The 19,299-nt window shown below is 47.4% G+C and overlaps 2 long non-coding RNA genes across 4 annotated transcripts; both read left to right on the top strand.

The window, feature by feature from the left end:
- The first annotated feature begins 3,302 nt into the window (after positions 1-3,302).
- On the top strand, positions 3,303-9,336 carry LOC116969521. The gene is made up of 3 exons (XR_004410815.1): positions 3,303-3,334; positions 3,566-3,572; positions 9,327-9,336. It is a non-coding gene; the product is annotated as an uncharacterized LOC116969521 (long non-coding RNA).
- Positions 9,337-12,851: 3,515 nt separating this feature from the next.
- On the top strand, positions 12,852-19,015 carry LOC116969520. 3 transcript variants are annotated; one of them, XR_004410813.1, is made up of 3 exons: positions 12,852-12,874; positions 14,400-14,518; positions 18,811-19,015. It is a non-coding gene; the product is annotated as an uncharacterized LOC116969520 (long non-coding RNA). The 3 variants fall into 3 exon arrangements; XR_004410814.1 differs by lacking the exon at positions 12,852-12,874 and adding an exon at positions 13,087-13,137; XR_004410812.1 differs by lacking the exon at positions 12,852-12,874 and adding an exon at positions 14,279-14,303.
- Positions 19,016-19,299: the final 284 nt, after the last annotated feature.

Below are 19,299 nucleotides of genomic sequence, written 5' to 3'. Positions count from 1 at the left end.
ATAGGCAGGAGCACAGAAGGAAGCAACGTTGGACTGAATGGAATCCATTTTGTGCGATGGGTGGGACTTAGATAGGTACATGCGGCTGGGACATTTTAAACATTATATAAACATGGCTTAGAGAGGTACAGATCTAGCAGCTTAATGATCCAGGGTAGGTACAGGTGTGAGAGGTACAAGATAGAGGTGGGGGTAAAACAGGAGGGGGAGTTGCTCGATTGATTAAGGAGAATGTCACAGCAGTAATCAGATGACATTTCTGAAGGCTCTTGCAATAAGGTTATAGGGGTGGAGCTGAGAAATAAAGAACAGATGATCAGCTTGTTGGGAGTGTACTATAGGCCTTTAAATAGTCAGTGGGAATTACAAGAACAAATGAGCAAGGAGATTGCAGACATCTGACTAATGGGGTTACTATCATCGTGGATTTTAACTTTCCCAACATAGACTGGGACCGCCAGAGTGTCAAGGACTGAGATGGGACGAAATTTGACAAATGAATTCAGGAAAGTTTCCTCAGGCAATATTTAGAGGCCACAATGCGGGAGAGCAAAGCCTGATATTCTCTTTGGAAATTGGGACAGGCAGTTGCATGAAATGTCAGTGGACGAGTGTTTTAGGCCCAATGACCACAGTTCTATTAGCTTTAAAATAGTTGTGGATAAAGGGAGGGTGGGCCCACAAGTTAAAATTCTAAATTGGGACTAGTGTAACTTTGATGGTATAAGATAGGAACATTCTCACGTTGATTGGACAATAGACAATAGGTGCAGGAGTAGGCCATTCGGCCCCTCGGGCCAGCACCGTCATTCAATGTGATCATGGCTGATCATCCCCAATCAGCACCCTGTTCCAGCCTTCTCCCCATATCCCCTGACTCCGCTAGTTTTAAGTCCTATCTAGGTCTCTCTTGAAAGCATTCAGAGAACCTGCCTCCATTGCCCTCTGAGGCAGAGAATTCCACAGACTCACCACTCTCTGTGAGAAAAAGTGTTTCTTTGTCTCCATTCTAAATTGCTTTCTCCTTATTCTTAAACTGTGGCCCCTGGTTCTGGACTCCCCCAATATCGGGAACATATTTCCTGCCTCTAGCATGTCCAAACCCTTAACAATCTATATGTTTCAATGAGAACGCCTCTCATCCTCCTAAACTCCAGTATGTACAAGCCCAGCTGCTCCATTCTCTCAGCATATGGCAGTCCCGCCATCCCGGGAATTAACCTTGTAAACCTACGCTGCACTCCCACATTAGCAAGAATGTCCTTCCTCAAATTGCATACAATACTCCAGGTGTGGTCTCACTAGGACTCTGTACAACTGCAGAAGAACCTATTTGCTCCTATATTCGATTCCTCTTGTTATAAAGGCCAATATGCCATTCGTTTTCTTCACTGCCTGCTGTACCTGCATGCTTACTTTCATAGACTGATGTATAAGGACCCCCAATTCACGTTGTAATTCCCCTTTTCCCAACTTGATGCCATTTTGATAGTAATCTGCCTTCCTGTTTTTGCTACCAAAGTGGACAACCTCACATTTATCTGCATTAAACTTCATCTGCCATGCATCTGCCCACTCCCCCAACCTGTCGAAGTCACCCTGCATTCTCATAGCATCCTCCTCACAGATCAAACTGCCACCCAGCTTTGTGTCATCTGCAAATTTGCTAATGTTACTTTGAATCCCTTCCTACAAATCATTGATGTATATTGTAAATTGCTGCGGTCCCAGCACTGAGCCTTGCGGTACCCCACTAGTCACTGCCTGCCATTCTGAAAGGGACCCGTTAATCCCTACTCTTTGTTTCTCTTGGAGTAGATTGTTTGCAGGCAAAGGAACATCCGGAAAATGGGATGCTTTTAAGAATGTGATGGCATGAGCTCAGAGCATGCATGTTCCAATTCGAGCAAAGGGCAAGGCAGGTGGGAGTAAGGAAGCCTGCAAGATCAGAGAAATTGAGCCTCTGGTCTGGAAAAATGAGGCATAGAACTTGCAGGCTTCTGAGATGATTCGGGAAAAACAGGATGGCAAAAAATAGGGAAATAATATTAAGGAAAATCCAGATAACTTTTATGTACATTAAGATAAATAGGGTAAATAGAGAGTGAATAGGGTCCTCCAGAAACCAAAATGTTTATCTCTGTGTGATGCAGGAGATGGGCAAGATCCTCGATTAGGACAAGTCTGTAATATGGGCGAAGAGGTGCTGGATGTCCCAAGGTAATTGAAAGTACATAAATCTCATGAACATGATCAGGTATATCCGAGGATACTGTTGGTAGCTTGGGAAGAATTGCAGGATCCCCGGCTGAGATACACGAATCATGGATGTGGAAAGGATGTTTCCACCAGTTGGAAAGGTTAGGACCAGCGGTTATAGTCACAGAATTAAAGGGCACTTGTTTAGATACGAGGTGAGGAGGAACTTCTTTAGTCAGAGGGTAGTTAATCTGTGGAACTCATTGCCACAGAGGGCTGTGGAGGCTGTCATTGGATATTTTTAAGGCAGAGATAGACAAATCCTTGATTAGAACAGGTGTCAAGGGTTATAGGGTGAAGGCAGGAAAATGGAATTAGGAGGCAGAGATCAGCCATGATTGAATGGCGGAGTGGTCTCAATGGGCCAAATGGTCTAATTCTACTCGTGTAACGTGAACTTTTACCCTGAGAAGGGAAATCAGGAACAAGAGGAATTAAGTTTAATGTGAAAGGGAAAAGATTGAATAGAAATCTGAGGGCAGCATTTTCACACAGAGGGTAGGTAAATAGAACAAGCTGCTCGAGGAGGTAGTTTAAGCTTCGATCGCCCCGACGGCCCCGACCACGGGATAATAAAGAGGAAGAAGATTAAACTTTATTGCCTTCCATTATAGTGAGGAGAGTGGGAAATCCGCTGTGGTGGATGTCCATGTTAATTTTTATGTAGCTGTCTGTCTTGTTGCTTTTTTTTAGTATGGCTGTATGGTAATATGAGTTTGACTGGACCTTAATTGGTACATGTGACAATAAACAGACCTTTGAACCTTTGAACATTGAACAGACATTGGACAGGTACTTGGATAGAAAAGGCTTCCAGGGATATGGGCCACATACAGGCAGGTGGAACTATCGTAGATAGGAAATCTGGTCTGTACAGGCTAGTTGGGCAGAAGAGCCTGTTTCCATGCAGTATGACTGTAGGTCTGATTAGAGATAGCCAGTGAGCAGGGCAGTTTATATGGACTTCAGAAGACCATTGACAAGTTGCCATATGGTAGGCTAGTGTGGAAGGTTAGATCACATGGAATCCAAGACAAGCTACACAATTGGATTCAAGATTGGCTTGGAGGAAAGAGTCAATGGGTAGTTTTGTAGCACAGTTTTTCTCATTGGAGGCCTGTGACCAGTGGAGTGATCCAGATGCCGGTGCTGTGTCCACTGTTGTTTGTTAGCTACATTACCAATATGGATGACAGTGTCGTTAACATTGTTAGTGAATTTGTAGACTATGGTAATAACACCATAATTGTTCAGTAACATTCAGGGAGAGCATGGTGACACTGGAATTCTCCACCCTGGAGGTTAGGTTGTTGGTGATAGAGGCCATAGATCAGTTTTTCAAAGATAGGGTATGGAAAGCTGCATGCAGTTGGCACAGAAGAAGGGTTGTGCTGTGGAGTAAATTGGCCATGGTCATATTAAATTACAGTGTGAGGAGACAGGTGGCCTACTCTTACTCTTGTCCCTTTTGTGTTATGGTTTAAAGGGGCAGAGTGCTTTGGGATGTGATTCTAGAGCAGAGGGTCTCAGCAGCCAGGTCTGGAGGAGATAAGAGAGGAGGTGAGATTTCAATGAGTAAGGCAAAACAAAATAAACACCCCCTTCCAGCCCCAGGTCCCGTTCTCACCTCAGCCTTCCATGCATTTGTTGCTCAAAGATTCCCTGTGGCCTTACACAGACCTTGTCTCTGTCTCTGACATGTAGAGCCCAGTGTTTTCAGTCCATCTGCCAACTGTAACAAATGTGACATCAGTCAGGGGTGCGACGTGGAAATAAAATTTGACTGTTAGAACTTTAATGGATGTTGGAATAAAATGGAGTCATGCAGCACCGCAAGTCCGCTTTAATTTTCCCCCTCTCACATTCCCCTCTTGTGATTTTATAAACCTACATAAGGTCATCCCCTTAGCTCCTTTGCTCCATGGAAATCAATCCCATCCTATCCAGCCTCTGCTTCTCACTCAAACCCTCCAATCCTGGTAATGAATGTTGCATCTTTTCCAGTTTACTGACACCCTTCCTGTAGCAGGGTGACCACAACTGGACATATCCCAGCAGGTGTGGTCTCCTCGAGGTCTAGTACACTGAGACAGGACGCTGCAGAGTAAACCAGACATAGATGACCTCTTGGGCTGTTTGCACCCCCTGGCCTGGCTCCGTCTCCCAGCTCCAACCCCCTCCATGTCTCCCTCCTGCCTATTTCCCCCTCCCCAGTTCAAATCCCCTTCCTCCTCTGCGTCTGCCTCACGTGTCCTCAACCCTCATCATCCCCTCTGCCCCTCCCCCGGACCCTGTGCCCATCCCCCTGCCCCCTTCCTTGCTCTCTCCCCTGCCCCCTCCCTGCTGCCCTGCCCCAGACCCCCCTCCCCTCCTGCCCCACTATCCCTCCCTCCCTCCCTCCCACCCGGCCCGGCCCGGCTGCACCACTCGCTGCCCATCCTCCTTCCACCCACTCACACAGCGTCACACAGCAGACCTTTGTCTCCATGACGGCGTCACGTAGGGCGGAGTTCGCGCTCCACCTGACGGCGTGACGTAGGGCGGGGCTCGCGCTCCACCTGACGGCATGACGTAGGGCGGGGCTCGCACTCCACCTGACGGCGTGACGTAGGGCGGAGTTCGCGCTCCACCTGACGGCGTGACGTAGGGCCCTCGTCACTACGTGACGCCGGCTCAGCGAGCTGACGGCGAAACTTACAAAGGGGCTCGCGATCTCCCTGACGGCGTGACGTAATCAGGGGGTCGCGGTCCGTCTGACCACGAGACGTGACGTGATGGGAATCCTGTGGTCTACCTGACGCGTGACGTAGAGGGAATCCCACCGGCTACTTGACGCGTGACGTCGAGGGAATCCCACCGGCTACCTGACGCGTGACGTTGATGGAATCCCACCCCATTGAAGGATAGTGTATGTACAGGGACATATCTATCCATGCACTGTAGACTTGTATTTACATTGATGCATTTAATATATGGATGTCTTGTTTTATACTTTGGCAATATTTATACTTTGCCATGTATTTTATCATGCCAATAAAGTTCTTAAATTGAAATTGAAATTGAAAATTGAGAGAGAGAGAGAGAGAGAGAGAGAGAGAGAGAGAGAGAGAGAGAGAGAGAGAGAGAGAGAGAGAATGAGATGGGGAGAGGAGATGGAGAGGGGGGCTGAGAGGAGGGGGAGAGCGAGGGAGGGGGAGAGGAAGAATAGGGGGAGAGAGAGGAGGGAGAGGGGGCATTCGCTCCATTTAACATTGCGGGAACTAGCAAACTCACTCCAATTTAATGCATTCGTTGCATTTAACTTCTGAGGGATTTTGAGAGAGAGAGGGATAGAGAGGAAGGGAGGAGGGGAGGGGAGTTAATATTTTCTGTGTTTAGTTTACATTCACCATGTTTTACTGAGTTTAATCTAGTTACTACATTCAGTTCATTTTGTTTTACTGTCATTTAGTTCAGAGAGAGGGAGAGAGAAAGAAAGAGAGAGAGAGAGAGAGAGGGAGAGAGAGAGAGAGAGAACGAGAGTTTGAGACTGGGAGGGATAGAGAGAGAGGGTGAGACGGAGAGAGAAATGCTGCTGGTGCCTTAGTCTTAGATTATAGTAGAGGCCATTTGGGACTGAGATGAGGAGAAACGTTTCCACCCAGAGAGTTGTGTGAATCTGTGGCCATTTGGGACTGAGATGAGCAGAAACCTTTTCACCCAGAGAGTTGTGAATTTGTGGAATTCCCTGCCACAGAGGGCAGTGGAGGCCAAGTCACTGGATGGATTTAAGAGACAGTTAGATAGAGCTCTAGGGGCGAGTGGAGTCAAGGGATATGGGGAGAAGGCAGGCACGGGTTAATGATTGGGGACGATCAGCCATGATCACAATGAATGGCGGATGGTGCTGGCTCGAAGGGCCGAATGGCCTCCTACTGCACCTGCTGTCTATTTGATTCTGCTCAGCTGGGTAGGGGCGCTGACAATGGCAAATGTCATTTAATTCCCGTAAGTATAAGGTTTTACATTTGTGAAATCTGTAGGACATTCGCAGTAAATACGAGGGCCTGAGGATGTAAAATGAGGGAGAAAGTGTGAGAGAGAGAAGGGGAGAGGGAGAGAGAGAGAGAGAGAGAGAGAGAGAGAGAGAGAGAGAGAGAGAGAGAGAGAGAGAGAGAGAGAGAGAGAGAGAGAGAGAGAGAGAGAGAGAGAGAGAGAGAGGAGAGGGAGAGGGAGAGAGAGAGAGAGAGAGGGAGAGAGAGAGAGAGAGAGGGAGAGGGAGAGAGAGGGAGAGGGAGAGGGAGAGGGAGAGGGAGAGGGGGAGGGAGAGGGAGAGGGAGAGGGAGAGGGAGAGGGAGAGGGAGAGGGAGAGGGAGAGGGAGAGGGAGAGGGAGAGGGAGAGGGATCTCAAGTCAAGTCATGTTTATTCGTCACATACACAGACCCAGAGATGTGCAGTGAAATGAAAAGTGGCAAATGCTCGCGGACTTTGTGCAAAAAGACAAACAAACTATAAACACAATCATAAACACACACATATTATTTTACATATTAAATATTGGAAGGAAAAACGTTCAGTAAAGTTAGTCCCTGGTAAGATAGGAGTTTACAGTCCGAATGGCCTCTGGGAAGAAACTCCTTCTCAACCTCTCCATTGGCTATTTCCATGCCTGACCTGTTCCGCTGAGTTATAGACCCAGAGACAGACCAAAAAAAACAAACAACCGTGCAAGCTATTCATTCACACATGGTCAGTATCTGTACATTTAATAGTGTTATTTATTCATGCGGTGACTTCGACTTCTGTACATTCATCACCTATCGTTCCAGAGAGTACTCGTGGGAAAACGTTAAAACGCGTGCAAAGGTTGTAATTTGTCTGTACACAAAAAAGCTGGAGAAACTCAGCGGATGCAGCAGCATCTCTAATGAGCGAAGGAAATAGCCAACGTTTCGGGCCGAAACCCTTCTTTACTCTGATGGTGGGTGGGGTGCGGGGAGAAGAAAGGAAAAGGGAGGAGGAGGAGCCCGAAGGCTGAGGGAGAAATGGGAAGGGGAGGAGACAGCAAGGGCTAACAGAATTGGGAGCATTCAATGTTCATGCCCCCAGGATGCAGACTCCCCAAGCGGAATATGAGGTGCTGCTCCTCCAATTCCCGCTGGTGCTCGCTCTGGCCATGGAGGAGACCCAGGACAGAGAGGTCGGATACGGAATAGGAGGTGGAGTTGAAGTGCTGAGCCACCGGGAGGTCAGGTTGGTTAAAGCGGACCGAGCCGAGGTGGTCGGCGAAACGATCGCCAAGCCTACGCTTGGTCTCAGACTCTGCACAATAACATCACTTCAATACCAGACACTGCAATGAAGAAGGGGCCTCGTCCCGAAACGTCACCCATTCCATCTCTCCAGAGATGATGCTTGTCCCGCTGAGTTACTCCAGCTTTTTGTGTATATCTGCAGTTCCTTCTTATACGCTAGATTTTTATTTAATAATCTCATGTGTAAACTTGAATTCAATGATTCAATTATACTCTATTGTCACGTGTACCTCGTGACTGTGGGATTATTTTCTTTTGCATGCAATCCGGTAAAATACAGACCTCGCCTCCTCCATGGCCAGAGTGAGTCCCACCGCAAATTGGAGGAGCAGCACGTCATATTTCACTTGCGTAGTTTGCACCCCAGCGGTATGAACATTGACTTCTCCAATTTCAGGTAGTCCTTGCTGGCCTCTCCCCTTCCAAGCTCTCTCACATACCACTGTCTCCGCCTCTTCCTTTCTTCTCCCCCCCCCCCCCCCCCTCCCCCACCCCCATACCAGTCTGAAGAATGGTGATAACATCACTTCAATACCAGACACAATAACATCACTTCAATACCAGGCACTGTAATGAAGAAGGGGTCTCGACCCTAAACGTCAACCATTCCTTCTCTCCAGAGATGCTGCCTCACCCGCTGAGTTTCTCCAGCATTTTTGTCTACCTTCGATTTTTCCAGCATCTGCAGTTCTTTCTCAAACAATCATACTCTATTGTTCAATGTACCTCGGATCAGTGAAATGCCTTGTTTTTGCCAGCAATCCGGTAAAATACGGATCTGACCTGGGCGGTAAAGTGGGCGCCGACTAGGTTGCGAGAAGTTCATGGAACAGTCTATATTTCCCCGCAGCGGCGAACCAGGCCCCGCCGCACCAGGCAGCAGGCGCCACCCGCGCCGGCTCCCCCTTTGTTCTCGGCTGCCCCCGCCCGGTTGTTCTCGGCTTGGAATGATTCAGGGCTATTTTCCCAGCGTGGAAAAGTCAATGAAGGGACGCCATAGATTTTAGCACAGTACGGGAATCTTTCAAGGAGATGTGCGGGGCATGTTTTATCACACAGGGTGGTGGGTGTCTGGAACGCGCCGCTGGAGTGGTGGTCGAGGCACATACGGAGGAGGCATTGCAGTCTGATGTGGGCTGAAGGAACTGTTCTGGTTCTATGTGGCCCTCAACAAAACCGACAGGTTCATTAGAGCTCCCATTCTCAGCTCCTTACCCACAACCATTAGATTCTTGAACCGACCTGTACTGCCTGCGTTTGGCCCCCATACCTCTAACCTGTCCTATCAATGTACCTGTCTAAATGCTTCTGAAACGTTACGATAGTGCCCGCCTCATATACCTCCTCCAGCAGCTCATTCCATACACCTACCACCCATTGTGTGAACAAAGTTACCCCTCAGGTTTCTATTAAACCTTTCCACCTTCACCTTAACCCTATGTCCTCTGGTACTTGATGCCCCTCCTCTGGGCAAGGGGCTCTGTGCGACTACCCGATCTGTTCCTCTCATGATTTTTTTACATCTCTTCTAAGATCATCCCTCATCATGGAAAAGCAACCAACATAATCAAATACTTGTTCTACCCCGGCCATTCCTTCTTCTCACTGTTCTTGTCGGGCAGAAGGTACAGAATCTTACCAGTCTCAGGAACAGCCTCATTCCCTCTGTTATCAGACTTCTGAATGATCCTTCCATAAGCTAGACATTGTGTGTTGAAGGGCCTGTTCCTGTGCAGTATTAATGACGTCTTGTTTTCTCTGTTGAGCGGCAGTGCAAGGTTGATTTTCTGACCAGTGGAGCTTACTTTACTTTAGAGATACAGCATGGAAGTAGGCCCTTCGGCCCACCGAGTCCACATCGACCATCGATCACCAATTAGTCACCAACCACTTGGTCTCTGTTATCCCACCTTCCCGTTCACTCCCAACATACTTGGGGCAATTTACAGAGGGCCAATTACCCTACAAACCCGCATGTCTTTTGAATGTGGGAGAAAACCGGAGCACCCGGAGGAAACCCACGCGGTCACAGGGAGAATGTGCACGCTGCGAACAGTGAACATGGTCAGGATCGAACCCGGGTCTCTGGCCCCGTGAGGCAGCGGTTCAATCTGCTGCTCCATATTACCTCAGAAATATTAACCCTTCCCTCTCCAGATACTGTACACTGCCCGACCTGCTGAATGCCGACAACGCTTTCTGTATTTTTGTTGGCATTTTATGGTCAGACTCATGTTCCAATCACCCATTTAACTGGAACAACTTTAGTTTAAGGGAATGAAATTTACCCGAAGCTGATTACAAATGACATCGGCTTTCTTGTCAGGGCTGTGATTGACGGGGCTGAGCTCCGCCTCCCCTCAGCCTTGCCCCGCCCCTTTCATTGATTGTTCCACAGCTCCGGGCTCCCCCGGGTCCTAAAGCCCGTCCACACGTTGTTGTCCAGCCTGACTTACCTCCTCTGGCAGCTTGTTCCATTTCCCCACGACCTTCTGTGTGGAAATATTGTTCCCCAGGTTCCGATTAAATCTTGCACCTCTCACCACAAACCTGTGTCCTCTAGTTCTCGACTCCACTACTCCGGGTAAAAGACTGTGCATTCACCCTATCCATTCACCTCTTGATCCCATGAACTTCAGCCTCCGGCGCTCCAATTAATTACTGCAGGGCGTCAGCAGTTTCAGCGAATGGGAATGCGTTTTGAACCAGGAAGTGGAGGTTAAAATGGCTGCGAAAGACCGGGTCGAGAGTTTAACCGAGGAGATACTTTGTCCCATCTGCCTGGATTTCTTCACCGATCCGGTATCACTGGAGTGTGGACACAACTTCTGCCGCTCCTGTATCACACAGAGTTGGGACAGGGAGGGGAGAAACTCCTGCCCGGAATGTAGAGAGGAGTTTACAGACCGCACCCTCAGGGTGAGTCGGGCCTTGGCGAGACTGTCTGAGAAAGCTCGAACACTGAGCCTGAATCGGACAGAGAAGGAAAGTAAACTTCAGTGCGAGGAACATCAGGAAGAACTGAAGCTGTTTTGTGAAACTGACAAGAAGCTGATCTGTGTGATTTGTCGAGATGCGCGGGATCACAGAGATCACCGCTTCATGCCGGTTAAAGAAGCTGTTGAAACCTACAAGGTAAAAGCAAACCGATTTTGATCGCATCATTGTTTAATTCCATCTTTATAATCTAACACTTTTATTCTCTGATTTTCAATCACAATCCCAGGATCAGACGAAATCTTCCATCCAGTCTCTTACAAAAAAGAAATCAGGGATCCAGCGAATGGAGCAGCAACAGAAACAGAAGATTTCTGGAGTTCTGGTGAGGCTTTTAAGTTTCGATTTCCTGATCTTGTGTAGATTTGATCCCTGTGATGCGTGTAATAATAGGGCAGCGCAGTGACACAAGTAGTGCTGCTGTCACCTAGATCTGGTGAGCGGGTTCGATCCTGACCTCGGGTGCTGCCCGTGTGGTTCATGCCTTCTCCCTGTGACCGCGTCGGATTCCTTCCACGTCCCCAATACACGCTGGTTCAATGGTAAATCGGTGACTGTTATAATCCCTGGGAAAGTGGGTGGTGGATGGATAAATGGGAATTAATGGGCACGTGAAAAGGAACAGGCAGCAGGGAATTGTATTGGGGGTAGAGGATTGATGGGTTATAACATTACCCTCACGACATTTCGTGAAGTCTGAAGAAGGGTCTCAAGCATCACCCGCTGAGTTCCTCCAGCATTTTTGTCTACATTAGACAAACTATTGAAATGCCAAAGCAAATAAAACATGCACAGGCCAAATGTCACCGTTAAAGTCGTGAGGAAACACAACCAGTGACATTATATATTAATCTTCACCTTTTATTTCATAGGAACAGTCACACAACCTTCAGTCCAAGATCACATCCCAGTATGCTGAACTGCACCAGATTCTCACTGAGAAAGAGCAGCGCACACTGGCAGATATCCGGGAGGAAGAGAGGAAGATCCTAAATACAATGGAGGCAAATCTTGGAAACATTCAAGAGAATTTAGAATCCATTCAGGAGGAACTCTTAAAGTTGCAGCAACAGATGGATCAAAAAGACAGTGTGGTGTTTCTGAAGGTGAGGAGTTACACTACAGTTTGGTGAAGTGAAAGTGCAGTCACAAAATGGTGGGTGACATTTCAGAAATAAATGCTGCATTTACCAGTAATTCAGAACTGAGTAAATGTTCCCTCTGTTCCAGCTGTTGTTGTTCAGAAACTAATTGGCCTCCCGCTGAATCTATGGGATCTCAGGACTGCCTGGCCGGATTGTATTATGTGGAGTTTAGAACAATGACAGGTGATCCTATATCTGATCCCAAGGACCACGAATGGGCAGAGGGCAGTGAATATCTGGGAGTCTCCAGCCAAGAGACTCTGAGAGGTTTTACATGTTAGACATATTTTAAACCAGAGGAGAATACATTTTAACAAAACCCAATGAATTGTAATTGATGGAAATGAGGCAAAGAGGAGGAGTTCAGTCCTGGGCTAGATCAGCCATGGCCACATTGTGGGGATTAACATTGCAATCTAGAATGTGGCGCACACATCAGATTGATCATCTATATCCGGTTCCCATCAGCAGTGGGTGGTCACCTTGAGGGAATTTGCTGTTTGTTTTGTCCACCTTGTTTCACCATAGAATGACATCCCATTCTATATAATAGACAGGCCATTTGGCCCATCCTATCCAGTCATGTTTTCTGCTCCACTCATCATCCCTCTCATCTACTCTCCACACCCAGTAACAATACCCCAAATCCCAGGAGCCCTAATGTGTTTATCCTGCTTGCACTTAAATTTATCTCAGCTGTTGGTTTCAGTCCCTACAGGACAGTGAGGTCCATGTTCTCATGACTGCATTCCTTTCGGTAATAATTGAAGACCACGTTACATTTCAGCTTTGATTATTAGTCTCCCCTTCGATTTGAGATATTATTTCATCCCCACCCATTTAAATCTGCCGATAATATTAAATTCCCTCTCATCATTCCTGACATCTTCTCCAGATGAAATCCCATGACCTGCCCAGTCTTTTCATTAAGTTCCATCCTCTCAGTTAAAGCGTCATTCTCATGAACATTCCTTGTGCTTTCCCCCATCGTTCTACATCTCTGCGACAATATCCGCTTTCTCTCTGCATGACAGTGGTGATAAGAGTTGGGAAATGGGAATTATCAGAGGGTTGTAGAAATTTGGTGAAATTCCCGCTGTCGGGATGAGGACGGTCCATCTCAATCAATTGAGATTTGTGTTTTATTTCTTTCAGGGGGAAGCTGGTCGCAAGCGAAGGTAGGACATTGTCTTGATGGAAACATTGTAAGTTTTTGAGGAACAACTCAAAACATTTCTAATGCTCAGTTTATAACCAGCTGTTAAATATTTGCAGGGTTCGTGATGAAGCCAAACCACTGTCGGTGGTAGATGAAGCCTTACCGATTGAAAAGTTTCATTGCCCTGCTTCGTTCAACACGGCATTCAAAGAAACATCTGATGACATCAAGTCGTACCCTGCACTACAGTTTGGTGAAGTGAAAGTGCGTAGTCACAAAATGGTTGGTGACATTTCAGAAATAAATGCTGCATTTACCAGTAATTCGGAACTGAGTAAATGTTCCCTCTGTTCCAGCTGTTGTTGTTCAGAAACTAATTGGCCTCCCGCTGAATCTATGGGATCTCAGGACTGTCTGGCCGGAATGCAGAGAGGTGTTTGTATTCTGTGGAGTTTAGAACAATGACAGGTGATCCTATATCTGATCCCAAGGACCACGAATGGACAGAGGGCAGTGAATATCTGGGAGTCTCCAGCCAAGACACTCTGAGAGATTTTACATGTTGGACACATTTTAAACCAGAGGAGAATACATTAAAAACAATCGGGGAATTGTAACCGATGGGAATGGGGCAAAGAGGAGGAGTTCAGTCCTGGGCTAGATCAGCCATGCCCACATTGTGTGGATTAACATTGAAATCTAGAATGTGGCGCACACATCAGATTGATCATCTATATCCGGTTCCCATCAGCAGTGGGTGGTCACCTTGGGGGAATTTGCTCTGTTAGTTTTGTTCACCTTGTTTCACCATAGAATTACATCATAGACAGGCCATTTGGCCCATCTTATCCAGTCAAGATTTCTGCTCCACTCATCATCCCTCCCATCTACTCTCCACACCCGGTAACAATACCCCAAATTCCTGGAGCCCTAATGTGTTTATCCCACTTGCATTTAAATGTATCTCTGCTGTTGGCTTCAGTCCCTCCAGTGCAAGTGAGGTCCATGTTCTCATGACTGCATCCCTTTCGGTAATAATTGAAGACCAGTTACATTTCAGCTTTGATTATTGGTCTCCTTTTCGATTTGAGATATTATTTCATCCCCACCTATTTAAATCCACCAATAATATTAAATTCCCTCTCATCATTCCTGACATCTTCTCCAGATGAAATCCCATGACCTGCCCAGTCTTTTCATTGTTCCATTCCCTCAGTTATGACGTCATTCTCATGAACATTCCTTGTGTTTCCCCCATCGTTCTACATCTCTGCGACAATATCCGCTTTCTCTCTGCATGTCAGTGGTGATAAGAGTTGGGAAATGGGAATGATCAGCGGGTTGTAGAAATTTGGTGAAATTCCCGCTGTCGGGATGAGGACGGTCCATCTCAATCAATTGAGATTTGTGTTTTATTTCTTTCAGGAGAAAGCTGGTCGCAAGCTAAGGTAGGACATTGTCTTGATGGAAACATTGTAAGTGTTTTGTGGAACAACAAAACATTTCAACTGCTTAGTTTATAACCAGCTGTTCAATATTTTTAGTGTTCGTGATGAAGCCAAACCACTGTCAGTGGTGGATAAAGTCTTACCGATTGAAAAGTTTCATTGCCCTGTTTCGTTCAACACGACACTCAAAGAAATACCTGATGACTTCAAGCGAGGTAAAGCTTGTACCTTTTCCATTATTCTTGTTTCTGGCATCTAAGCCGTACACCTGACACCTTATCATTCCCCAGCCCCACACAGTTTTACCTTCTCCCCAAAATCCATAAGCACAACTGCCCTGGCAGACCCATTGTTTCTGCCTCCTCCTGTTCCACTGAAATGATTTCCACGTACCTCGACTCCATCCTATTCCCCCCGGTCCAATCTGTACCGACCTATGTCCGAGATACATCCCATGCCATTCGTCACTTTAATGACTTCCACATTCAGATCCCCCACCCCATCATCTTTACAATGGTTGTTCAGTCACTCTACACCTCCATCTCCCACCATGGAGGACTTAAAGCCCTCTCCTTTTCTTCCTCGACCGCAGAACCATCCAATTTCCTTCTACTAACGCTACTCCGCCCAGCGGAGCTGGTTCTCACTCTTAATAACTTCTCCTTCGAATCCTCCAAGGCCCTATCCCCGAACTCTGTCTCTATTACACTGATGACTACATCGGTGCTACCTCCTGCACCCATGCAGAACTCATGGACTTCATCAACTTCACCACCAATTTCCATCCTGCAATCAAATTTACTTGGACCATCATCGACAGTTCCCTCCCCTTTCTTGACCTCACAGTCTCCAACACAGGAAATAGACTATCGATAGACGTCTATTACAAATGGGAGTTCTCCTCTCCTATCATAGACGAGGCCCACACTCTTGTCTCCTCGGTACCCTGCAGCTCTGCCCTTGCTCCCCCTCCCCCTAGTCACAACATAGACAGAGTCCCCCTTGTCCTTACCTTTCACCCGATCAGCCGCTGCATAGAACACATATTCATCCAAAATTTCCACCACCTCCAATGGGATCCCACCACTAGCCACATCTTCCCATCGCCATCTCTTTCTACCTTCCACAGAGACCGTTCCCTTCACAACTCCTTGGTTAACTCATCCCTTCCCACCTAAACCACCCTCTCCCCAGGTACGTTCCCATGCAACCGCAGAAGATGCAACCCTATAACTCCTCCCTTGACTGTCCAGGAACCCCAACAGTCCTTTCAGGTTAGGCAGAGGTTCACTTGTACCTCCTCCAACCTCATCTTCTGTATCCATTATTCAAGATGTGGACTCTTATACATCGGTGAAACCAAACGCAGACTGGGCGATCGTTTCGCTGAACACCTTTGCTCAGTCTGCCTGAACCTACCTGATCTCTTGGTTGCTGAACACTTTAATTCTCCTTCCTATTCCCACACAGACCTTTCTGTCCTAGCTCTCCTCCATTGTCAGAGTGAGGTTAAACGCAAATTGGAGGAACTGCATTTCATATTTGGCTTGGGCAGCTTACAGCCCAGTGGTATGAAATGTTGATTTCTCTAACTTCAGGTAGCCCGGGCATTCCCTCCCTCTCTCTATCCCTCCCCCACCCAAGTCGCACTAGTTTCTAATTTTCACCTAACAAACAGCTAACAATGGCCTGTTTCCGATATCATCGTTATTTTTTACATATCTTCCATTCATTGTTCTTTATCTCTTTACATCATCGCCTAGATCTCTTGTTTCCCTTATCCATAACCAGTCTGAAGAAGGGTCTCGAATCGAAACGTTACCAATTCCTTCTCTCCAGAGATGCTCCCTGTCCTGTTGAGTTCCTCCAGATCTTTGAGTCTATCTTGAGTTTAAACCAGCATCTGCAGTTCATTCCTATACATCTTTAAGCAATACATAGATGCAAAGATTAATTCTATTGTGGACTGAAGGGAAATTGGAGATTTGATCTACCACTAAACTCAACAGCTGGGAAGCATCATAAAGTCAGAGGTTTAGACTCTCCTGCCTTGGATAAAATACTGCTCCTATTCACCTGATTTGTGCACATTATATACATCTTATAAACATTTTTAAAAGCATTCTGATGGGCTCCAAAGAAAAATGTTTCTGCCTGTTCAACGTCTCCTTCTAACCCAGCCCTTCAGATCTGATGAAATTATTGTAAATCCTTTTGCACCCTCTCTAATTTGCTAACAACCTTATTGTGTCAAATGCTGTATTTAATATCCTGACCTATGAAAGCATGAGTGACAAACACATTCTTCACCACCCTGCCTGTCACTGTTGCATCTTCCATGGCACTGTGTACCTGCAGCCCGAGATCTCTCAGTTCTATAAAGTTCCCCGTTTACTGTGTATGTCCTGCCCTGGTTTGTCTCAGCAAAGTGCATCACCTCACCTTCACATGAATAAATCCCACCTGCCGTTCCTGAGCCCATTGGCCCAGTTCACAGGGATCCCATTTACTCTCAGATAACCTTCTTAACTCTCCACAATGTTACCAATTTTAGTTCCATCTGCAAACTGACTAACCGTACAACCTACATACACATCCAATTGTGTATATAAATAAGGAACAACAGTGGACTCTGTGAAAAACAACCCTCTACCAACATCCTCTGTCTGCGACCTTCAGGCAAATGTTGTATTGCATCGGCTAGTTCACCCCGGATTCCATGAGATCCAACCTTCCAGAGCGGCCTCTCATGCAGTGTGTAGAAGTTGCATCTCTCAGAGGGCAGTGAATATCTGGAATGATGTGCTCAAGGTGGTGGTGAAAAGCTGAGTTATTGGATATCTGCAACTTGGCTACAAATAAATATTTGATAGATCCAATATTTAAGATTATGGGGAACTCACACAGAAGAGGAATTGGTGCCAGCTTAGATCAGCCATGATCACATTGAATGGAGGGGCAAGCCTGAGGAGCGGATTCTAATCCTGCTCCTGTTTTCTTGTGTTCCTATGCTCCTGTGTACCGATAAATTGACAGACTTGACACAGAGGAATTGAAGCAAAGATTAACAATACTTGTTCCTGGGACAATGAGTTTGCTGTGCGGGGTGAGATTGAGTAGACTAGGCCTGTGTACTCTAGAATTTGGGTGTATAGGAGGAGATCTCAGTGAAACACAAAGTTCTTACAGGGCTCAGTGGGCTGGATGCAGGGAGGATGTTTCCCCTGACTGTGGGGTCTGGAGAATGGGCACCCTCTCAGAATGTGGGCTGCAACATGTAGGACAGAGATAAGGAGACATTACTGCACGCAGAGACTGGGGAACCTTTGGAATTCCCTGCACAGGTGGCTGTGGAGACTCAGTCATTCAGTGCTCTTGGAGCTGAGAGCCATGGTTGTACATTACATCATCAGGCCATTTGGCCCATCATGTCCATGTCCACCTATTTCCCATCTTTACTAATCGATTTGCCCAGATTACATTGGTATTCTTCTCACCTCACCTAGATAAGTGCCTCAAATATAATGATTACCTCACCACCGCCTCCTCTGTAGCATGTTGCAGATATCACCCACTTTCAGTGTAAAAAAAACTTCCAACTCAGATCCACTTTAAAATTCCTTGCTCTCAAGATAAACCTGTACTCTCTTGATCTGATATCCCTGCTGCAGCACTGATCTCTGCTGCACTCCACCAGTCACAGACCTCCAAGCAGAAAAATCATCCTTCTACCGCTACCTTCTACCTCCAACCACCAAGCCAATTGTGGATCCATTTCACCAGCTCGCCTTGGATCCCACCTGCCTTCACTTTCTGGACCAGCCTTACATGTGGAACATTGTCAAGTCCCTCAGTGAAGTTCATATATTGGTTCACAATGAGATCAGTGTGTTCTTGGTTGTACACATCCATCAAATCCACCCGTGAATCCCCTCTCTTTCAGCGACCCTACAACCACAAGTCCCCACATATTCTGTCCAAAACCCGATCATTCAACCTCTGCTTCCTCCCATGGTCCAAGCCACCCCTCCCTCTCTCTCACCCTCCACTCAAAGAAACAGGGGCAGGTCCTCTGGCCCCTCATGTCTCCCCCTCCCATTCACTATGATCATGGCGACTCCACCCCACACCTCTACCTCCTCTTTAACAACCTCAAACTACCACTCACCTCAATATCCTCTTGCTCCGATCTGCCTCCATATTTGAATAGCCCGCTTCATTCCTCCATCCCCACCGCAATCTCGCAATCCTCCTCACTCTCCGCACTCGTCCTCCCCGTCCACCCTCCCCCACCTCACGATATTCCCCTCTCCTTCCCTGGATAAAAACTGTGGGAAAGATGTCCGTTGTCCACCCGATGTGGTTTGGGTGAAACCCCGGGCAAGGTTCCAGTTGTCCGCCCGCCTGTGCCTGAGGCCGAGCGGCTTCTCCCCCGGTCCCGGGGCCGCGCTGCCCGAGTCTCCCCCCGACCCCCGGGGACTCTCTGATTCTCTGCTTCTCCCCCCAGTCTCCGTCACCCTGGATGTGGAAACAGCGCATCCGCGGCTCGAGGTGTCTGAGGATCGGAAGAGTGTGAGACGGACCGGGACCGTGAGGAGTCTCCCTGACACCGGGAAGAGGTTTACAGGCCGGGCGTGTGTGCTGGGATCGGAGGGATTCACATCGGGGAGACATTACTGGGAGGTGGAGGTGGCGGGGAGTCGGTACTGGAGTCTGGGAGTCGCCGCAGAGTCTGTGGAGAGGAAGAGACGGGTCGACCTGACCCCGGAGACTGGAGTCTGGAGCATCGGGTGGAGGGATGGCGGGTTTGTTGCATTCACCTCCCCTCTATCGCCTCTCCCCGCCCGTCCCATCCCCGGGAGGGTGGGAGTTTATCTCAGTTACGCGTCCGGGACAGTTTCATTTCACGACGAGGACACCAAGTCCCATCTCCACACCTTCACTGGGAATAAATTCACGGAGAAACTTTATCCTTTCTTCAGGACTTGGGATGGAA

Source organism: Amblyraja radiata, unplaced genomic scaffold, assembly GCF_010909765.2.
Source record: "Amblyraja radiata isolate CabotCenter1 unplaced genomic scaffold, sAmbRad1.1.pri S68, whole genome shotgun sequence".
Lineage (NCBI taxonomy): Eukaryota > Metazoa > Chordata > Chondrichthyes > Rajiformes > Rajidae > Amblyraja > Amblyraja radiata.
This window is presented reverse-complemented; position numbering and strand designations above follow the sequence as displayed.